Source organism: Crinia signifera, chromosome 9, assembly GCF_055691185.1.
Source record: "Crinia signifera chromosome 9, ASM5569118v1, whole genome shotgun sequence".
NCBI lineage: Eukaryota > Metazoa > Chordata > Amphibia > Anura > Myobatrachidae > Crinia > Crinia signifera.
The window spans coordinates 26,596,821-26,613,815 of NC_139225.1; the positions used below are offsets into that span (position 1 = coordinate 26,596,821).

The following is a 16,995-nucleotide window of genomic DNA, read 5'->3' on the forward strand; positions in this document are numbered from 1 at the left end:
TGCTGGGTCACCCAGTGACCATATCCCGTGTTCCATAACATCGCTAACAATGAATTATTAGGAATATCACTATGTCCCTTGCATGGAATACATGACCATTATCAAGTCTTCATGATCATTTGATAAAACATGGGATCCATACCTGATATTCTACAATCGGGCATAGATCCGCCGTAACCAGGACGACCCCATACATGTAAAAACGGTTGACGATGCTTAACCCTTTGAGTGCCAAGTGAATTTGTCAAAACTGGTGTGAAAACTGCAGAGCAAACATTTCTGTTCCTCACAATGACCCCTAATGTCACCTTCTACAGGAAATAGAATCTTTTTTCACATAAACATTTTTTATTTGAATTTATATAACAAATGTGAGCGACGCTGAATTAGGCCCTATATTGGGACTATATGAAAAGATGATGATAATATTACAATGATTCCTGTATATAGTTTCACCACACGCAGGCCCTTCATAGAGAATCATTCTATTAATGAAATTAGCCTTGCGCACAATTGGCAGATTTACAGGCCGCCCGCTAGCTGCGCAGCCCCGCGACCACAGATGTCCGCCGCGCTCATACACATCCCTGTCTGATAATAGCTTTCAGATATGTTTGTACTGGGCCCAGGGGGACGTCTCCTGGGCCGCGGGGTCATACATGGATTCATGGATGTAATTACAGCACAAGGAGACAACTGAAGCCCGAGGAAAATATCTACTGTAATATCCTACCCCGGGGAACTGCAGCTGTCATTCCCTGGATTAAGGATTACCCTGTTTCAGCAGCTATCACTGGGCATAGCATCAGCAGGGAGTAATTTATGCTAGGCTGGCGATCCGGTGCACTAAATCCGATAAATAAATTCTATAAATCAGATTATTTCCCATACACATGTGTACAGTATAGGCATATCTGTCCTGACAGCACAGGGGCCAGAGGGGAGCCGTTCCCAGCTTCAGCAGGAATGCCCGCACGAGCTGTCAATCACTCTGAGATATGTATATTTGCGATCCAGCTGTGCTGCGCAGACACCTGTGTGCAGTGAGACATAGAGAGGGGTCAAAGAGATTCAGGAGGACACAATAAGCCACAGTGTGTACTAAGGGGCCGAATTCAACGTAGGTTTCATCATGTGATGTCATGGCGTCAGCGCCCTTCCCGTTTACAGCAATTAGCGTTGGAAATATAAAAAGTCAGTTTAGACATGAATTTTTGACCCTGTCAACCTTTCCAATGTTGGCCTTTCCTAGGTTTTCATCTTGACCCGGTCGACCTTTTGGGGGTAATCCTATTAACTGTCTTTCTAGACACTGACTGTAATAATCTGCATGCAGAAGGATAGCAGCAAGTCATTTTGTGTCTGGAACAAACCATGTTGGATGTAAGAGGAGCAGATACATACAACTGCAGTATATTGTTTCTGTGCAGGGTAAATACTGGCTGCTTTTGCATGTAGTCCAAAGGTGTTAGCTTTATTTTTAAACTGCAATTTAGATTTCAGTTTGAACACCCTCCCAACCAAATCTAACACTCTCTGCCTATGTTTCATCTGCCCCAGCTGCAGTGCTTTGCTAATACGATGAATTAGGCCCATAATCAATTGTTTACTGAAAAGCTAAAGGCCCCCTACACTAGTCCAGGGTTGCTTACCCTCCCGGAATGGCCGGGAGGGTCACGAAAATCGGGTCACCCTCCCAGCCCCCCGGAAAGGTGGGCAACCCTTCCGAATTCTGGGGGACCCCCCCCCGGCGTTTAAATTACCGTTTTTGCCGATCTCCAGGGAGGAGGCGGGGCTAAAGTGTCATCACTGCGTCGTTTAGCCCCGCCTCCTCCGATTTCACTTTAGCTCCCCCAATAGCTCCCCGGGAGGCTCACTTACAATTTGGCACCTCATAAATTGCATATGATTTGAAGCTGGAGGGTGGAAGCCAGCACCTGCGATGTATGGATGATAAGCCCGATTCTGTACGGATGATAAGTCCGCCGTGCGGGTGGCGTTTCATCCACACGCAATGGATTTCGCATCGTTGCACGTGGAATAGAATAAGGTGCATGGGGGCAGATGTATTAAGCTTTAACAAGAGATAAATCCAAGGGCAATAAGGAGAGATAAACGTCCAGCCAATCACCTGCTAACTGCCATGTTACTGGCTGTGTTTGAAAAAAGTCAGTAAGGAGCTGATTGGCTGGACGTTTATCTCTCCTTATCACTCTGGCATTTATCTCTTGTTAAGGCTTAATACATCTGCCCCAATGTCCGATAGGCCCACTAGGTGGCGACTTATTTCCCAGCAGCTGCGGGTTTCGGAGACCCCATCACACCGCAGATGCGACTGATGTGAAATAGTTTTGCACTGAACGAGATATAAAGTCACCACTGCACATCAGAAGTGCCTGTGACACAGGAACAAGGAGAAGGGTTTCATTCTGGAATTGCCCCGATATCACTGTAAATTATAACTGGTAATAAATATGCAGGGGAGGGGCTTATCCCATTGGGGGCAGAATTCCCCACTTCCCAGGAAAGAACATTCAAATATTTCATGAAAATAAAAAAGCACAAGTAAAATAAATATAGATTTGGCTGGAAGTCTGTGAGCGGGATGGAGAGGACTCTCCCACATTCCCCCAGTTACACAGCGTTTCTGGCATTGTCAGTTGTCTAAAGCATTATTATTATTATTATTATTATTATTATGAGGAACAGGTCAGTTTTAGGAATCTCTGCATTCCCAACATGGGGCCTAATTCAGTCGTGCATGCACGGCTGCGAATTCACAGCCCGAGCGATTATCGGATGACCGTATCGTATGCTATGTGCATGTGTGAGACCACTGTACGAAGCCATCTGGCACCGCCTATTAGTTGAGATAACTCTCTCAGCCAATCAGCGGCCGTCCAGTCTTTTGAAAGTGTTTTTTAAACACCCGCCGCTCACCCCAGCTCCCGCCGCTCACCGCTGCCCGCCCCAGCTCCCGCCGCTCACTGCTGCCCACCCCAGCTCCTGCCGCCCGCCCCAGCTCCCGCCGCTCACCGCTGTGCGTCCCAGCTCCCGCCGCTCACCGCTGCCCGTCCCAGCTCCCGCCGCTCACCACTGCCAGCTGTGCGGCAGACACCTACGGAATCAGACCAGATACATCACGGGTGCTAAAAAGCACCTGCGATGTGCCGCTGCTGGGTCTGATCCGATAGATCCTTCGTGCAGGAGTTCAATCCCTCTAGGTTCCAACCTGATGCGCATGGGACAGCGCATTGGTCGGATGGAATGTCAAGCACAAACGATTTGGTCCGATATATCGTCCCGATCCATCAGAATCGGGTCAAATCAAACCAGATCGCCGTAGTGTATGGGGGCCTTAACAGTCTCCCTGATTGCCCCTTACCCACAATGTAGCTTTATACTTGGGGAGAGAAATGGAAATCAGAGCTATAGCATTCAGGCGCCATTTCTCTGCATTGGTTATAAGACACAATGATGCCAATGGATGAAGCAGCCGGGGAGAGTGGGACGTATTCTACGCTCTGGTAGCTAGAGACTGACGGAACCTTTGTCTGCCCAGAGCGGAGTCTTCTCTGCAGGATTATCTGATTCTTCTTGGGTTACCAGGTAACTGCAGAATCAGCGCCCCATCCGCGGGGCGGCTCGTGCTGAAATATTCCGTCTGCTTCTGCATTATCATTGATGTTCGGGAGACTGCTCAATATTCGGGGAGACCGTCCTGTTTGGTGACGGCTTCTTGAGGAAATGAAGGATAGCGCAATCATGTGACCATGGGGCCTTATTCTAGTTCACTCTTTCTGACAAAATCCTTCTTAGATGGACAAAACCATGTGCACTGCAGGTGGGGCAGATGTAACATGTGCAGAGAGAATTAGATTTGGGTGAGTTATTTTGTTTCTGTGCAGGGTAAATACTGGCTGCTTTATTTTTACACTGCAATATAGATCTCACTTTGAAGTAAAACCCCACCCAAATCTAACTCTCTCTGCACATTTTACATCTGCCCCACCTGCAGTGCACATGGTTTTGTCCATCTAATAGAAGGAATTTGTCAGAAAGAGTGAACTAGAATAAGGCCCTAGGAGAGAATTGCGTCACCCGTGCCAATCCCCTGATTTGTGGCATCTTGAATGGAGCTTAATTTCCTTTCTGGAAGGTCTGGAATGTCTTACTGTTGACCTTGTGCATGTCGAGCTTTTGTCAGTGTCGACTTGCATGTTGACTATTTGGCGTCGAACTGCGGTGTCGGCTTATTTCCGCATCTATCCTGCCTTTAAATCAGGCTTATTGTCCACATGTAACAGATAATATCACAGACTTCTCATAAGTAGGAAAATCCCCATCAGCGGATGAGTCACTTGGCTGAGCGCAGTCCGCTGGGAATCGTCCGGCTGCACGGTCAGCACCGCAGGAATCCGCGACCCACTGGCTCATACACTAACCACACGTCCCCTGTAGTCGGCTCCTCAGTGACCAACAAACTTTTCCCATTCTACGGAATCTAATCAGGAGCTTGTCCGTCAGATTGGGAGATTTTCCCAGACAATCTTCTTAGGGGGGAGAAACAACGTTATGTATTCAGTTTCAGATGCTTAGAACTTGTACTCGCATACACACTGGGCGATTTGAGCTCAAAGTAGCTCAGTTTTATCCAAGGTTGCTTGCCCTCCTGGAATGGCCGTACGCATGCACAGTAATTCAATCATCGCCTGGCCTGTGGATTCGCAGCCCTGCGAGAAGGTCTGAATCACCCCCTATGCAATCACAGAGTGAGAGGTTCTGGTTTCTTGGAATATTCTTTCCTGAGTCTGCGTGGCAGGATTGTCAGCGGCACCCAATACAAATAAAAACTTAAAGATAAAGCGCCCGATTCAGGTTTGCTCGGCAAGCTGCGAACATTGCTGCTTACTGAGTGTTTGTTCTGATGTTTTGCGTATGCGCAGCAGCATTTCTGCGCATGTGTATATGCCGGGTGCGTGCGAACTCGGCGAGAAGTCTGGTCGCCGAATGCACGCTCCCAGCCTTGCGTAGAGATGGGCGTGGGGTGCTGGGCTGGGGCATCAGCATATGTGTATGCCCTGTGTTTCATGGCCGTTCCCATTATAACGCTGGGCATACATATACTAATGCGGTCCTGCCGAACGAGCAGGGGGCGGACAACTGACATAGCCGGATGTCAGCTGCCCGCCCAATTCCCTGCATTTCTTCACTCATATGTACGAGTGGTCTGGGCCACCCTTACATAAGCGAGTGCCTTCTCCGGTGACCATCGAAAGATGGGGGAGGTTCCCACTGGCATTCGAATGGATGTTCATGCAAAACACCCATTAGCAAGCCTTGCGAACCAATTCGGGGTGTGCGAATGGGTGGTGCGGGCTAACCATTCGCAAGGGGATGAGGTAATTTGGTCTACAGCATTATGGTCGACAGTCATTAGGTCAGCACCATTAGTTTGACATGGGAAAATGTCGACATGGGTCTAGGTTGAAAGATCATTAGTTCGAAAGGTCGTTAGTTCGATATTGTCTAGGTCGACAGTCAAAAGGTCGACATGGAGGTTTCCACAGTTTTTTGAGCCAACATGAGCCGACAGGCGGTATTTCATGCCCTACCATCCACTAGGGCGTGGTGGGAGAATAAAATAGTGTGACCGACGCATCGCGAGCGCAGCGAGCGATGCACTTTAAAATGTGTCCATGTCGACTGTGAAAAACCCCACGTCGACCTTTTGACTGTCGACCTAGACAATGTCGAACTAATGACCTTTCGACCAAGAACCATATCAACCTTTCCCCATGTCGACCTTGTCCCATTTCGACCTAATGGTGTCAACCTAATGACTGTCGACCATAATGCTGTAGACCAAATGATCCCAACCATTCGCAAGGCCGGGTTTGGGTCATTCACAAGGGTGCATGCACGCGTCCGAGCGAATGAACCAGAATAAGGCCCAAAGTTCAGGTGGTGCACATTTCGGTACATGTGAGTTATCCGGGCTGCCGATTTTGTCCTTAAGTTTGGTTAACTTAAGGACACCCGACCGACGCGATGCCCACGATTTAGCTCCAAATCGGGGGCATCGCGTCGGTCGTGGCCGTTATAAGGGGCCGCGACGCGATGCCCCCGATTTCCCATAGACAGTAATGTTAAAAGACACGATATCGGGGGCATCGCGTCGGTCGTGGCCGTTATAAGGGGCCGCGACGTGATGCCCACGATTTCCCATAGACAGTAATGTTAAAAGACACGATGGACCCGATTTCCCATAGACAACAATGTTAAAATAAAATTACAATGTGAAATTGGGCAATATGTTTTTAAAAAAAATGTTTCATGGCCCCCCACCACCGTTAACGTCACCCCGCTATTGCCGCCAACCCGAAGCGTGGCGAGCGCAGCGAGCCCGCGAGGGGCGGCGGTACGCGTCCTCCGACCTTTTCATGCCCTACTATCCACTAGGGCGTGGAGTGAGAATAGAATAGTGTGGCGAGCCACCGAGCCCGAAGCGTGGGGAGCGCAGCGAGCCCCGCGAGGGGACGCGGACACCTGTGAAGCCCGCAAGGGCACGCGGATACCTGTGAAGGTGTCCGCGTCCCCTCGCGGGGCTCGCTGCGCTCGCCACGCTTCGGGCTCGGTGGCTCGCTGCGCTCGCCACACTATTCTATTCTCACTCCACGCCCTAGTGGATAGTAGGGCATGAAAAGGTCGGAGGACGCGTATCGCCGCCGCTCGCCACGCTTCGGGTTGGCGTCAATAGCGGGGTGGCGTTAACGGTGGTGGGGGGCCATGAAACATTTTTTTTTAAAACATATTGGCCAATTTCACATTGTAATTTTATTTTAACATTGCTGTCTATGGGAAATCGGGTCCATTGCGTCTTTTAACATTACTGTCTATGGGAAATAGTGTCGGAAATCGGGTCCATCGTGTCTTTTAACATTACTGTCTATGGGAAATCATGGGCATCGCGTCGCGGCTCCTTATAACGGCCACGACCGACGCGATGCCCACGATTTCGGGCGCGATGAAAAAAATCGGCAGCCCGGATAACTCACAAGTACCCACATTTCTTACCCAATCAGGTGTGGAAACTCCATACGTAAAGGAGGCTCAGGCTAGACAGATGTAACTTGTGCAGAGAGTTAGATTTGGGTGGGGATTTACTTCAAAGTGAGATCTACTGTATATTGCAGTGTAAAAATAAAGCAGTCAGTATTTTCCCTGCACAGAAAAAAATTAACGCACCTAAATTTAATTCTCTCTGCACATGTTACATCTGCCCCCCTACAGTACACATGGTTTTGTCCATTTGAGAAGGAATTTTCCTTTGCGAGTTAACAAGAATAACCCCCTTAAAGTGACAGTAACTTGATTACCATCCTCAGCAGCGATATTTCATTGTGAGATATCTATTTGTATTATACCATTATATGCAGATTTTTATCTGAACCCCAGGAAGTTATCCTCTAGCAATTATTTATAAATGCTGTTTAAAATAAATTCTATTATTTTTTACATATTGTGTTGCTTGCTTGTTATTTGCGTGTTTCCTTGTTATATATTGGAGGCTAGCAATCCTCCATACACGTGGCTGCTGATATACAAACACCTGTGACCTCTCCACAGTTAAGCGCTAGTGATTGAAATTTCTCGTTCAGAGACCAGTAAATGATTATAATCACCTCGATGAATGAATATCTAGGTTTGTATGTTGGTAGTGAAGCAGGACCGGAGAATCGCCTGGACGGACATTAGTCGTAGCCCAGGAATTCCTTTTGCCGTCAGATATTCTGGAGACAGAGTAATGAGGAACATATTTGGGATCTTCAATAGACCAGGAGACGCAGCAGCTTCCGTCGCACTGCATGATGTGGACCCTGAATCTTCAGTCCATGAACTGATGATGTCTCCCATCAAAGACACCCATCAGAGAACCATCGCAGCGTCTCTCCGGAGACCTTCGCGCCCCATTGAGGTCGCTGTCCGTCTCCATATTATATGGACAATCGCCTAACCCAGGAGCAACTGCAATGGACCCACACTGGAGGTCGCCGCGCTTACTTCCAGATGGCTAAATGCTTAACCAATGACAGGCCTACGCCCGTGCAGCCTCCACCGCAACCGTCTATGTAGTCATTACAACGCTATCAGCGGGTACACAGTCACTAGATCGAAGGTCCACATGGCATTAGGTTGACATTGGGAAGGTCGACAGACAAAAAGGTCAACATTGGCTTTTTGCGTTTTTTTTTAATGTGCCGACAGGCAGTATTCCATGCCCTACCATCCACTAGGGTATGGAGGGAGAATATAATAGCGTGTCCAGCGCAGGGAGGCACCGTGCCCGAAGCATAGCGAGCCATGCAAGGGGATGTGGTGGACTCTTTCGGTTCCCATGTGGACTGTCCACAGGACAAAAATACCAGAATTGCCGACTTTATTATTCTCCTCTCCGGGAGAAGCCCAGAGAGGAGAGTTTCAGCAGCCGTCCAGGGGCGGGGCTTAAGAGTGACATCACTAAGCCCTGCCCCCATGATGGTAAACCAGCAAATTCACGGATCTCTGTGGAGGGGGCGGGGCTAAAATGACGCGATTGGGCCATTTTAGCTCCGCCCCCTCCTCTAAGACCCTAGGATTGCGGCATTTTAATGCCGCGATCCAGGGGACAGCGGGGGTCCCCCCTGAATCCGGGAGGGTTGCCCACCCTTCCGGGGGGCCGGGAGGGGGACCCGATTTTCGTGAGACTCCCGGAAATTCCGGGAGGGTCGGCAACCCTGAAAAATACGTGAAAAACCCACGTCGACAGGCACGGTGCATTGCTTTGCTGGACACACTATTATATTCTCCCTCTGCACCCTAGTGCCTGGATGGCTAACCTTGACACTCCAGATGTTTTTAAACTACACCTCCCAGCATGCTCTGCTTCAGTTTTTCTATTTTGGCCATGCTAATGTGTAGTTCAACAACAGCTGGAGTGCTAAGGTTAGCCATCAAGGCCCTAGTGCAGGCATGTCCAAACTATGGCCCTCCAGCTGTTGTGAAACTACACATCCCAGCATGCTTTACCAGTCTTAGCATTTCCTAATAGCAAAACTGTGGCAAGGCATGATGGGACTTGTAGTTTCACAAACAGCTGGAGAGCCATAGTTTGGACATGCCTGCCCTAGTGGATGGTAGGATATGAAATACCGCCTGTTAGCACAAAAAAAAAACTGTTGAAAACCCATGTGACCTTTTCACTGTCGACCTTCCCAAGGCTGACCTAATGACCATGTCGACCGAAACCCATGATGACTTTTATCATGTGTCGACCTAAGGGTGGTTGACCATAGTTTGGTTGACCTAATGATCCAGACCTTACCAGCAGAGAATGCACAGACTATAATAATAACCGCCACATATAAACTGCATTAGCCGGACTGTAATCTGGGGAAATAACACACGGCGGAATGACATGAGATAATACTGTGCGGTGAGTCATAAATCAGTCATCGGCCTAAATCTGCGCTTAACTGCTCCAACCAAACTCTCTGGGAGCGGAGAGCAGCCCTACATCCAGAAGGGGGCCGCTCTGGACAGGCTCCGGGGTGATCGGGAAATGGAATCGGATCCAACACGCCGTCACGTTGGGCTGTGCATGTGGCAGCGCTCCAGCTTCATCCTGACACTAATTGCTTCCCAAGACCCTCGCTCGCCACTAGAATCTGCCGATTTTATTGTTTGCAGTGAAATATGTTCTAGAAGCAATAAATCTTTATTCAGCCTCATTTATCAGACATCGCTTACTGGTTCCAGTTCATTTAAATGTGAATCTGGGATCATTCTAGTTGCAGGGCAGCAGTATGTTATGTTGACGATCGTCACGTCGATATTAATAGAGTCAACATGAGAACGTCGACGCCGGCACGCCCAGGCACGGTTGCTAATACCTGCAGTCTCCTTTTAAAAAACAACATTAACTCTTTGTGTACCATTAACCTTGCACCTACTGCACCTAAGAGGGCGATGAATATAATTTTTTTTAGGAGGGTCTTAGGCTGACCAGTTTGGGGGTTGCTGCTGTTATAGGAAAATAGGAGGAACCTCAAACCGGTGGTTTGGAACAAATGGTTGATTGCCTTTGTGCCCACACATTACCAGATGTTCAGTCTAACCAGAGATACTGGACAGATATATTTTTAAGTGTACGCTTACCGTACTATAGGCCAGATGCACTAAGCTTCAAAAGTGATCAAATGGTGATAAACAGCCAGCCAATCAGCTCCTACCTGCCATGTCACAGACTGTTTGAAAAATGTCAGGCAGGAGCTGATTGGTCGGTTGTTTATCACTCTTCATTTTATCACTTTTGAAGCTTAGTGTATCTGGCCCTATCTCTTTAAACTGCAGCGCTGAGCACACAAGCGCAGAACCCCCGGCCGTCTTCATAGCACAACGCAGGGACAGGCTGCTTTCATCCGCTCAATGGGATTGCATACTGCAATGTAATCATGGGAGCTAATAGAGTTCCCAGATCGCATTGAATATGTATCTTATGGGCCTGATTCAGAGTAAATTACATAAGCAAAATCTTTCTCAAATGGGCAAAACCATGCTGCACTGCAGGTGGGGTAGATGTAACGTGTGCAGGGAGAGCTAGATTTGGGTGAGGTGTGTTCAAACCAAAATCTAAATTGCAGTGTAAAAATAAAACAGACAGTATTTACCCTGCACAGAAACCAAATAACTCACCCAAATGTAACTCTCTCTCTCTCTCTGCACATGTTACATCTGCCCCGCCTGCAGTGCAGCATGGTTTTGCCCATTAGAGAAAGATTTTGCATTTGCGATCAACTCTGAATCAGTACATTGCTCATTCAGCATGGATGGCTAAAGAACCACGAATGCTGAATAAGCAATGAGAGAGCATAAACCCCTGATGGGTTCCCCAGGTTACACTGGAAGGTCAGCTGACATGCAAATAGGATGGGCACAAGGCCTATCAGAGCAGTGGGAGGGTACAGACACGGAAGAAAAGGAATATACTTACAGGAAGTCCTTCCTCTGTCTGAAAATCTCTTATATATTTGGCTACATCTGTCACTCAAAGTGTGTCTGAAGCTGTAACGCTGGGTGGAGCCTCTGACTCACATGACAGAGAACCAGCCCAGTGAGCCCACAGTCATAGGAGGGACACAATGCTCTGCTCCTGCACTTTCCTTTTAATGTATGATTGCCATCACCTGTGTTGAAGCACCTTTCCTATCAATTAACCTGTTGAACACAGATGGAGGTAATCATACATTAGGAAGAAAGTCCAACGGCAGAGCATTGTGTCCCTCCTGGCATAGGTCATGTTGGGAGGTATACACAGTGCCAGACACCCTCTGCCTCCCCATGTTACCCAACAAAGACACAGCTACTCACCAGACACACCAGGTGAGCGCCCCACATACCTCCCAACATGACCCTCTCCAGGAGGGACAGAATGCTCTGTTTGTGGACTTCCATCTTAATTTAGGATTGTCATCACCTGTTTTAAACAGGGTAATTGATAAGAAAGGTGTTTAAGCACAGGTGATGGTAATCCATAAATTAAGAAGAAAGTCCAGAAACAGAGCAATGTGTCCCTCCTGGAGAGGGTCATGTTGGGTATGCACCTCCCTCCCCCCCCCCCCCCCCCCACATTCACGGCATCCCCACGATTAAATGGCACATGCAAAACACTGACATGGCTATGGTCGACAATGAAAAAGGTTGACAAGATTTATTTTTCACTTTTTCAATGTTTTCATATTCATTCTCATGTGTCGACATGGACACCAATGAAGTGCCACACTTATGTCAACATTTACATGTGTTGACCTTTCTGTGTTGATTTTTTCTTGTGGTGATTCGCGGCACCCCCCGCAACCCCCCTCCCGCGATTTGCAGCACACCCCCCGCAATTTGCGGCACCCCCGGTGACTCCCGCGATTCGCGGCCCCACCCCGTGACACCCCCCCCCTCCTGCGATACGCGGCACCCCGCGACCCCCCCTCCCGCGATTCGTGCCAACCCCCTGGGCCCCCCCTCGCGAGGTTCACGGTGCCCCCCACGACCCCCCCAACCGCGATTCCCCACCCCTGACCCCCCCTCCTGTCATTGCGCCAACCACCCGCCCCGGCGACCCACCCTCCCGCGATCCACTGCAACACCCCGCCCCCCCCTCCCACGATTCGCAGCACCCCCCCCCCTGATCCCCCCTCCCGCAATTCACGGCATCCCCACGATTAAATGGCACATGCAAAACACTGACATGGCTATGGTCGACAATGAAAAAGGTTGACAAGATTTATTTTTCACTTTTTCAATGTTTTCATATTCATTCTCATGTGTCGACATGGACACCAATGAAGTGCCACACTTATGTCAACAATTACATGTGTTGACCTTTCTTGTGGCGATTCGCGCCAACCCCCCTCCCGCAATTTGCAGCACACCCCCCGCAATTTGCGGCACCCCCGGTGACTCCCGCGATTCGCGGCCCCACCCCGTGACACCCCCCCTCCTGCGATTCGCGGCACCCCGCGACCCCCCCTCCCGCGATTCACGCCAACCCCCTGGGCCCCCCTCGCGAGGTTCACGGTGCCCCCCACGACCCCCCCAACCGCGATTCCCCACCCCTGACCCCCCCTCCTGTCATTGCGGCAACCCCACCCCCCCACGACCCACCCTCTCGCGATTCACTGCAACCCCCCGCGCCCCCCCCCTCCCACGATTCGCGGTACCCACACCCCCCCCGCGACCCCCCCTCCCGCAATTCACGGCATCCACCCACGACCCCTCCTCCCGTGATTCGCGGACACCCCTCACCTCCTTCCTCCCCCCCACCCCCGCGCGTGATTCACGGCAACCCCAGGATTAAATGGCACATGCACAGGTATGGTCGACAATGAAAAAGGTTGACATGAGTTTTTGAAGATTTATTTTTCTTTTTTTCAATGTTTTCATATTCATTCTCATGTGTCGACATGGACACCGATGAAGTGCCACACTTATGTCAACATTTACATGTGTTGAACTTTCTGTGTTGATTTTTTCGTGTAGCAATTTTTTTCCAGTGACAACTATGAACTATGTGCACGTCAACCTACACATCATCAACCAATTCTTTGTATAATATATAACACCTGTTCTGTTTTACTGTAGGTGTTTTAAGTCAGATCTTTTACTGCTACTATTACTGTTTATGTAAATGCATTCTGAATGACAGCAACATCCTACCATCCTTCTACAAGAATATATAACCAACTAGGTGATTCATCGCGCCCCGTGCCCCCCCCCCTCCCGCAATTCACGGACCCCCCGCGCACCCCCCCTCCCGCGATTTGCAACCCCCCCTTGCGCAATTCATGCCTCCTCCCACGCTTTGCGGACCCCCGCCCTCTCCCGCGATTCGCCGACACCTGCGCCCCCTCCCTCCCTTGATTCACGGCACCCCCCGCGCCCCTCCTGCAATTCACGGCACCCCTAAGCCCCTCTTTAGTCCCCCGTATACTCACACACCCCTATCACTACCCAGCTTCCTGCTCTCCTGAACCGTAACTTCCACCACTGGGGAGTCGCTGACGCTGTTTTGCCCACATGCCCCTATCATGCCTCATAGCCCAGCCTCCTGCTCTCATGCACCCGAACTCCCACCCAGTAGGAGGAGACACTGACTAAGGGCCACCATCCTGTACTCCTGTACTGCCACGCTGGACCCTCACCCACTGGCAGAAGCTGCACAGTATCTCCCACACTCCTCTTTAGTCCCCCTTATGCCCACACACCTCTATCACTACCCAGCCTCCTGTTTTCCTGTGTCGTGACCTCCGCCAGTGGGGAGCCGCTGACTCAGAAACACCCTACTATACTATTGCACACACACACCTAAACAACATGCACACACAGCCCCCACCCCCCACACCCACAAATGTCACTGTACCATCCACACTATCAATGTACATCTTACTCTGTAACCGCTTTTCAATTAAACAAAACAATACACACCCCCTTCCACATCATATGCTCTCTATTTAACACATTTCACCTATAACTCAAGTTGCAATACAGGCATCTTTCATACAATTCTAACCATCTTTCTCATATACAAATGTTCACAAATGAAGGGGGCGCAGCCCCTTACGACGGTGTGAAGAGCGCCCGTAGGGCGCGATGAATCACCTAGTTATATATATATAGTTTAGTTTAATTGTCAAAATAAATTGACATTCATTTTGAAACGCCAGCACTTGTGTCTGTGTCTTTTTTATTAGAGAAGTTAGTTATTAAGGTTTAGGTTAAGTTTATGGTGAGTTGAAAGGTGTAGACCTGGGGGATACCTGATGGGGAGTTTATGAGAGAATTCACAAATCAAGCGCGTGCATTCTGTTCGTATCTTGCGTGCCCGAGGGGAATTCGCTACTGAAAATGCGAACGAATCGCAATCTAATCATAGTTTGACTGACAGGAAGCTGGCATTTGGGGGTGTAAACATGGCATTTTCTGGGTGTGTCAGAAAAAAAACCACAGGTGTACCCAAGCATTTTTAGGGAGGGTGTCTGACGTCATAGCTGACCACTTCCAGCCTATCTCAGTCGCAGGTTAGTAGAAGCCTCAAACCTACTGATATTTGCACAGATGGCAAAGTCTATTCGATATTCCGGGAATTGCTTATGGATTTGCGATTGGATGGCGATTAGAGATTCATTGGTAATTCATTCGCAATTTTGCATAGGGCATTTACTTTTTCTGTCTACTCAAATGAGCGATCCAAGCTGAATTGGCCCCTATGATGACTGGGCCCCAGTTACACTGCAAGTTCAGTTTGTACATGCCCCTTTCACGTCTAAATCTCTCTACACATGTTACATCTGCCCCACCTGCAGCACAGCATGGTTTTACCAAGGTGACGTTACTGACTCTAAAGGTGCGTACACACAGGGGCGATTTTGTGCAAAATCGCAGGAAATATGGTCGCTGAGCGACCATATTGCCCGCAATGGGAGTGTGCATCGGCGATATATCGCCGGGTGCGCGCTCCCGTTTTTGCCCCTGTGGTGATCGCTGGTCGCAGGAACATGCTCCTGCGACCAGCTGATTACCACTGCCGGGCTAGCCCCGGCAGTTTCTTTTTCATCGGCGACCATCTCTGGTCACTGATGTAAAGTAGAAACTGAGCAATATATCTCCCCCGTGTGTACACAGCATTATACTCCATCCTCAGAATCACCTCCGTAGTCTCATAAAGTGTTTTATCATCTATATATATGTCTAGTGTCTGCTTGTGCGTCTCTGAAACATCGCCATCTTTTGGCAGCGAGTGAATATACATCTCTTTCTCTCTCAGACATGCACAAACACAGAAGCAATCACAAGGTAGAATACTAGTTTTCGAAGCATTTGCTTTGAATGGGCTTACTAGTAAGTTTATCTAATTCGGTGTGAAATCTCCTGCTTGGTCCTCTCTCCTGTCCCAGGGGGAAGATTTATGGACGCAGTACTGGCAGATTTTTCCTTCACATCATGTCTTGTAACAGAGATGTAAACAGCCGGGTCTGTTATAAACTGTTCAAGGGGAAAAAAAACAGCCCCATCTTCCCAGACAATAACCGGTCACTGCCTGCTGTAATCCTATCTCTTCTGCCTCAGCAACAGACCTGCCAGACACATCGCTCACTACACGTGATACGTGATTAGGAAAACATACAAACTTCACACATAATAACTACAGCAACAATTAGATATTTTACACAGAAAAAGAGCCAAAACAAATCAACAGTAATATGATATCCATATGATCAATGTTAATATTTATCTGGTGGATATTAATTCTATAGTGGTTGTGAGCAGGATACATCATCATGGGGGGGGGATGCTCTAACATCTGCACCCTCTTACCGCCCCCTATCGCCAGCTACCGCAAACATAATTATCGCATATGATCTAACATATGCGATAATTATGGCAAAGGACAGCGTTAAGAGCTGTCCTTTTGCGGTGGGAGACAGCGGGTCCCAGTGGCTCCCCTCTCCCTCCCTTACCCGGTGCTGCTGCTGCTGCGACGGGCTCTCCTCCTCCCTGCACCCGGAAGAGGATCATAGTGCAGGGAGGAGGAGGTCACAGGTCAGGGCAGCACAGCTCTGTGCTGCCCGGACACAGGTGAGGGGGGGGGGGTCAGTGCGGGGCGGTGGTGGGTCGCGGTAGAAGCCCACAGGCTTCTATGGGGCATCGCCAGATTTTTATGGCGATGCCCCCCTTCGCGATAACTCGGCGGGGGATGCTTAGAGCATCCCAAAATGCGATAAAAACCCAGATAACGGGGTTTTTACAGCATTTTTAGTTTAGAGAATCTCCCCCCATGTATGTAAATGATTCTGAAAGGACAGGGGGTGAAAGTTTTGTTTAGCACCACCTGTTGCCCACTAGTGCCTTAGATACAGCACAGAACTGCTCTGTAGCTAGAACCGTATTCAACGCACAGAGCTGATCTGTGTTATTTTATCCAAGACCAATGAATGTAAATAAACTGTCTAATATTATCAAATTGCATGATTTTATAAAGATGATCTATTCTAGTTCCAGATGTATCAAGCTTCAAAAAGTGATAAAATGGAGAGTGATAAACAGTGATAAACAGCCAGCCAATCAGCTCCTAACTGAGACGTTACAGACCAGATTCGAAAAATAACAGTTAGGGGCTTATTGGTTGGCAGTTTATCTCTATTTGAAGCGTCGTACATCTGGCCTTAAATGTTGATGTTACGCAGGAGGAGGAGGAGGTGGCAGCAGAAAACAGATTATCTAGTTATCCATTGGAAAATATGATGGAACTAAGGATAAAAAAACAACAAAAAACTCTTTTCATTTATAACGGAGTTGTAGATCTGCGCGTGACACCAAATAACACTCTGTCTGCGCTAACATGTAACAGGAGGATGGAAACACAGCCAGAGTGAATCATAACATTGCTGGAGTTAGCAGGAGGAT

At 48.8% G+C, this 16,995-nt stretch overlaps 1 protein-coding gene across 1 annotated transcript in view; it reads right to left on the reverse strand.

Moving 5' to 3' along the window:
* LOC146035271 (uncharacterized) overlaps nucleotides 1-16,995 on the reverse strand; it is a 218,041-nt gene that overhangs the window by 99,372 nt on the left and 101,674 nt on the right. The gene's annotated exons all lie outside the window — the stretch shown is intronic.